At 31.1% G+C, this 6,180-nt stretch overlaps 1 long non-coding RNA gene across 2 annotated transcripts in view; it reads left to right on the plus strand.

Annotated features, from left to right (window-relative positions):
• Positions 1-5,537, plus strand: part of LOC136796815 (uncharacterized) — a 470,956-nt gene extending 465,419 nt beyond the window's left edge. For both annotated transcript variants that reach the window (XR_010844563.1, XR_010844564.1), the window contains exon 5: positions 5,459-5,537. This is a non-coding gene — a long non-coding RNA (uncharacterized lncRNA). The remainder of the gene's footprint in view (positions 1-5,458) is intronic.
• Positions 5,538-6,180: the final 643 nt, after the last annotated feature.

Raw genomic sequence — 6,180 nt, forward strand, 5'->3', positions numbered from 1 at the left:
TCTTCCGCAAGCACTGGGGAGGAGAGGGAAGTTACTTGGATTTCTGGAATATTAGCATTGTACACAGGAATGAATGTTTGTATTCTTTAATTTATTTATACCTTAAAATGGTAAGAACGCGCTCACTTTCATCAATTAATGGTAATAAACATATGATATCTCTAACGTAATTCGGAATAGGCTGAAGAGGAGTTGGATGCGGGACCTCCTCAAGTAACAAAATAAATTACTTAACGTCAGGAGGATGCGCCACTGGTTGCTATCTCCCTCATGCCATGCCTGGATAGAAGATCTCATTTGCTGGTTGTAAATAAAAAAATGAAAGAAAAAAAAATAGTGTTCTGAAATGAGAAATAATGCAATTAAATTAAATTTCCATCGAAAATGGTCATTTACGTGTTTTCCTAAACCATGTGCAGTTTTTCGCAAGTTATGATTTAGTGTTACTTGTACTATATTTTGTATACAATATACTGTTAAAGTCCAAAAGTTTAGTTTCTTTTTTTAATTTAATTTTTTTTACTTCCCAATCGGTTTTTTATTTTTGTTAATTATAATTTGTTGTTTTTTTAAACCATAAGTTATGTCGTATTTAGTGATTCAAATATATTTAGAAAACATTACGTAAATAAGGAACAATTTTATAAGTTGTTGGGGTACGTGTATTTGTAAGTACTTCTAGTCGGTGGCACATTTACAACATTACCGACGGCAGCGGGAATAGGACCTGGATACAGACTAACAAGGCAGTCTGCATTCAGTATTAGCAAGGATTGGGGCGGTCTGACTTCTGTCTCGTTCACACCGACGACTCACCGCGGCTGTTCGGTCTTGGACTTGAGGCACCGTCTTTCAGGCGGCCCTTACACATCTTATTTCTATCAGCTATTTTCAAAGTGTGCATCTCGGGTGAGATTAGACTGTAGAGGTAATATCGATATGTTATATCTACTCTGAGTTACTATTTATTATTATTATTTTTTTTTTTGTAATAACAAGATAATTTATTTGATTTGTTTATATTTTAATATTAGATTAGATTTTTATTCAGGGCGATTAACATCTAGGTTATTACACCCTTTTTACTTTATTTATCTTCTTGTCTTTGACATTTGATAGTTGAATGTAGACTACTTCCTTTTTACACTGGTCCATATTGGTCGATTATATTTTAGTATAAAGTTGAGTTTCTTTCAGAAATTTTATTATTTTGTCTATGGATTCTGCTGAGTCTTTAAGGGCCAATTCTCTTGTACGAGGAATTTTATTATTTTCGAAGGCTTGACCAAATGATATGCTTTATCGATAATGGGGACTGACAGGTTTGGCATATAGGCTGGTCCTCTTATGTGATTAAGCGGAGGTATGTTAATTTGGACTGTCCTATTCTTACTCTTGCAACAACCACTTCTTCTCTTATGTTTTTTTTATGGCACTTGTCCACTTTTGTGTGTTTTTTAAAACATTTCTTAGTTTATTGGTGAGTGGTACGTCAGCCCACATTGAATCCCAACTTTTTCGGATTCTGTTCCTTAAAAATACCTTTATGTCATTTGGCTCGTAAATTTGGAGTGGTGGAACGTTCATTGTAGCAGCCTCTTTAGCAGCTTTATCTTCTGACTCATTTCCAGCTATTCCTGAGTGCCCTGGAGTCCAGAGAAAGGATACACTTTTTTAAAGATGTTTTAGCATGTCTTTATAGTTGTGAATTTGGTCTATCGTAGGTCCGCTTTGACTGAAGTTTGATAGACTCTGGAGTGCAGACATTGAATCTGTACAAATGAGTATGTTTGAGTATTCACTTTCTATGGATAAATGAAGTGCTGTTAAAATCGCCTGAAGTTCAGCTGCAAATATTGTTGAGTATGTGGGTAATTTATATTTTTTGGGTGACCCGTGTATTATTATTGCAAAACCAACATTTTCATTTTTTTTTTAAGCCGTCAGTGTAAATTACTTCATAATTTGAATATTTTTGTATCTTCTGTAAGAATTTGATTTTATTTGAGTCGTGGTTCTAGCGTTTCATAGTTAGATCTATTTTGTAAGACTGGTATTTCCAAGGGGGCAATTTATAGATAGAATCAGCTTGGTTTGCAGGCATGCCATAAATCTCTCTTATGATTTCTCTCTGCCTTATGCCTAATGGAGCGTTCCGTGAAGGATACATTTCATATTTTCTCATACGAGGGTGAAATATATGGGGGGGGGGGGTGAAATATTTTAATTATAAAATTAATAATATTTTAATATTATTAAATTGTGTCTATCAATTGGAAGGTTATTTTTTTATATTATTTTCTTGTCTTTATTATTTTAATTTTTTGTGAGATTATTTTGAGGGCCTCCGTTGTTTTTTAATACCCCGAACCATTTTCAACCGAACTAGTTTTCAATCGCTAAACACACCTCGCCACAACATATATGCTATGTGTACATACACTTTAGTTTTATGTACTAGTGTGAACATCCTAACTAAAAACGAAAAGTTGTACGAAACTGAAATTATATATTTATGGCGGGTATATGACAGCAACTTAATCGATAAAATCAACTGACCGCTGTATCGAAACATAATCGATTTTTTTTTTAAATGACTCTAATGATTTTAATTAGACTAACCATATCAATGTAGAATTGAATGTCATATCAAACTAGCTCATATTAATACCAGCTTATTCATCTGGTAATGGTAATCGATCAGTGAGGTTAAATTCATTTGTTATATAAACAGCGTTACTAATATTTCTCAATTTACTAATTAATGTTATCAATTAACATGAATATAGAAATCATCATACAGTACTACACTCTTACCGTACAGTAGAATTAACACAATTAAGAAAATAATAGTTTAATTTAAACTTTTATTCTATATGCAGAATAAATTTTTTATTTAGATGAAGAGAAATAAATACAATTTTCCAATCTTCCAAAACAAAGAAAGGGTAGTAAATAAATTAAAATATTAAATAATGAAAAACTGTTTACTTTACGTTATAAACAAATTTACGCGTAGAGAATATAAGCAGCGATGGAATTACTTTGAAAATGACTTATGATTTAGGTATTTTTTATAACAGTCGTAAAAAGTGTTAGGCCTACTTAAGTCTTGAGTAACGGTAAAGAGAGAGATTTAAGTATCGCGCTCCTGCTCAAGTATGATGCTCTCTCACCGTATCAATCTTATTTTCCTGTCCATTATTCAGGGAAGTAGTACCGGTAAAGTTTAACGTTCCCGGAATAAATTATGAATTTATCACGGCTCGTTATTCCGGGGAATATGTTTGCATTTTTTAGCAAAACTCTAAACTCGATATTCAGGAAGTTGTATTCCTTTATAAAGAGACCAATAATAACTAAAGATGAACTAATGATTTAAATGGAGAAGTTAGTCCGGGGGTGCGGTGAGCAAAAAAAAAAACACAAATAAACAAAAAAAATATTTAATCGTGCCTTAATTTCACGTCTTCATCACAGCTACAAAACAAAAAGAGATAACAACGATCATTCAATGAAACAAAAAATGAAAAAGAAATAATAAACTAACAAATTTGGATATATAATATATTTTATGTTTCTCTGAATAATAGTTGTTATTATTTAATTTTAAGTGTTTCGACCACTAGGGCAATTTACACTGGAATTACAAATTGAATAAAATTGACAATTCTCAAAGTAACAATCACAGAGTGAGAAATTTACATTTTACAATGATAATTGTCATCTCTTTTTGTTTTATAGCCCTGATAAAGACCCGAAACGTCGACGGAATAAATAATGTTTTGTTTATTTGTATTGTTATTTAATATTTTCGAGTTACCTAAGGTGATGCCTTAATACAATCGCTTACGACGGCCTCTCCATATAAGGCTTGTGGAACCCCAGAGTGGGTTGACGTTCGTCAATAATCATTTCTTTAAGGCAGATATAAAATGATGTTTACTGACCAAGCTGAGAATCGAACCCACAACATTCTGAATCAAGAGGTAAAAATTAAATATTTAATTCAATCGTACTTCGTTAAAACGAATTCAGCTTCATTTACTATAAATTAAGTTTTTATTTTCTTCATTAAAAAAATTGTATCCAATATGGTCCGACCAGACAACATCTAACGGTCGTGAAATGTAAATATTACAGTTTACACTATTAGGGCCTTGTGGAGGCTATACAATTTTAAAGCTAGATAAGTACAATATGAATTGATCTCAAGTGATACAATTAATAATTTAATTAACAACTAAAAATGACAATAAAGATAAAATAATAATTATTAAAAACATTAAATAAAAAAATAATAATTAAAATAACTGAAAGGATTTTAAAGTGAATAATAAAGCTGTAAATTTACAATTAGTGAATTAATATAATAATGATAATAAAACAAGATGATTCAGAATATAACAAAAATAAGGATCCAATAATATCTATTACTAAGCACACACATACATTGCTTATACAAATTGTAATATAGTAAATAAATTATGTGGAGTTAAGAAAAAATACAGGTAGATATGGTCATTTGGTAAATCAAAATTAGTTATTGGGAATCATAGAAGTAAGAAAGTACCCAATTAAATATATCTTTTTAAGGTTTTTTTTGTGGTTAATTTATTTATTAGTTCTGGTAAGCGATTGAATATGGTATGATATAGTTTAATGTACGTTTACCAAATTTATTCTTATAGGGTGGTTCCATAAATTTAATTTTGTAGATATATTATTTATTTTCTAAATAAATTACTATTTTTAAATTTTAAGATAAGTCTATAAAAATAAAATAGTTTAAGCGGTAAAGTACCAACGATTTTAAGATTTTCTAATTATTATCATTATTTTAATATTTCTTTCTTAATATCATTATTTTTAACAAGTTTTAATTTTGATTGCAAATGGACATTTGTACATCATATAGCCTGTGAGAAATCCGACAAATAAAATTTTAAAAATTTAATTTTCCGTTATCTATAGTATTCAAATTTAAGCTAATTAAATGTGCCATAAAGTCAGTCCAGAATTTTTTTTTGTTATGGACTTCCTTGAAACTGTTTATACAACTTTTTTTTGGGTGAACTTTTGTAACAAAAGTCCTAACGTGGACCATTGTGCCAAGATTTTTATAACAAAAGTCCTCTTGAGAGCTGTCCTGAAAGTACTTTTTTAAAAAGGTTCCTTTTGATGAAAGTTCGTGCCTGACTTTTATCTTAAAACTTATTTATAAAAGCACTGTGATAAGAGTTAATTGAAAAAAATAAATAAAATAGTATTTATTCAGTAACTGTCTCCGACCCGGACTTTATTGAACGTTATTGATATCTACTAACGTATGGATATTAAATTCAATATTTTTTTTAATAATAGGTAATTTTTAAAATATATTCTTTGTTTCTTAATTAATCATCATCATTATTTTAATTTTATTTGGTTATTATCTTTTCTTATTTTTTTTTTTCAGATTGGTTTAGATGTGTGATTGAAGAGCTTCTAGAAAAGTCTTCTGTTTGTGCAAATAAAATGGAATATTCATTCGAACATAAGGTATGTCTTCATTAAACTTATTTAATCTTAAATCATATATATATAACAAAATCTATAATCCTGCTTACTTTTAACGAATGCAAAAAGTCGTCTCTTACTTCAGAGGGTTCAGCGCTTTAAAGTTTTTGAAAAAAAGTATTGTATAACGTATTTAGACAATATAATGATGAGTTAACCGAAGAATATTGATGGCCACACAGCGCCGAATTCCGGGAACTGTTTCCACATCTTAATCTTTTTACCGCTTGCGCAGTGTGGGGTTACAATTTACTGAGTTTGGACCAGACATTCTTTTCCGTTCTTGGACCATTTCCCTTCTCCTACTTCAGTCCATACCCCGCCTTCTGAACGCCTCCTTAACACTCTCCTCACAGGAAATGCGTGGTCTTCCTCTTGGACTTCTTCTCTTCAAGCAAGTCTTTCTAGCAGTTCTTTCCTGATCCATCCAAAGGAGGTGTTCTCATCATCTTAGCTTGTGCCCCACTAGGATGCTGTCAGCCTGTTTAAGTCCGTGGTTAGTCCGCATGGTACTGTTCCGTATTGTATCTCGTCGTGTCCTTCCTTCCCCCTTAAGAAGGTACTGCATCTCGATGGATTGCTTTTTCTCATGCTTCTCCAGCTCTTGTGTTTCGAGGTGAG

This window comes from Halyomorpha halys, unplaced genomic scaffold (assembly GCF_000696795.3).
Source record: "Halyomorpha halys isolate HHAL.00 unplaced genomic scaffold, Hhal_1.1 Scaffold735.1, whole genome shotgun sequence".
Classification (NCBI taxonomy): domain Eukaryota; kingdom Metazoa; phylum Arthropoda; class Insecta; order Hemiptera; family Pentatomidae; genus Halyomorpha; species Halyomorpha halys.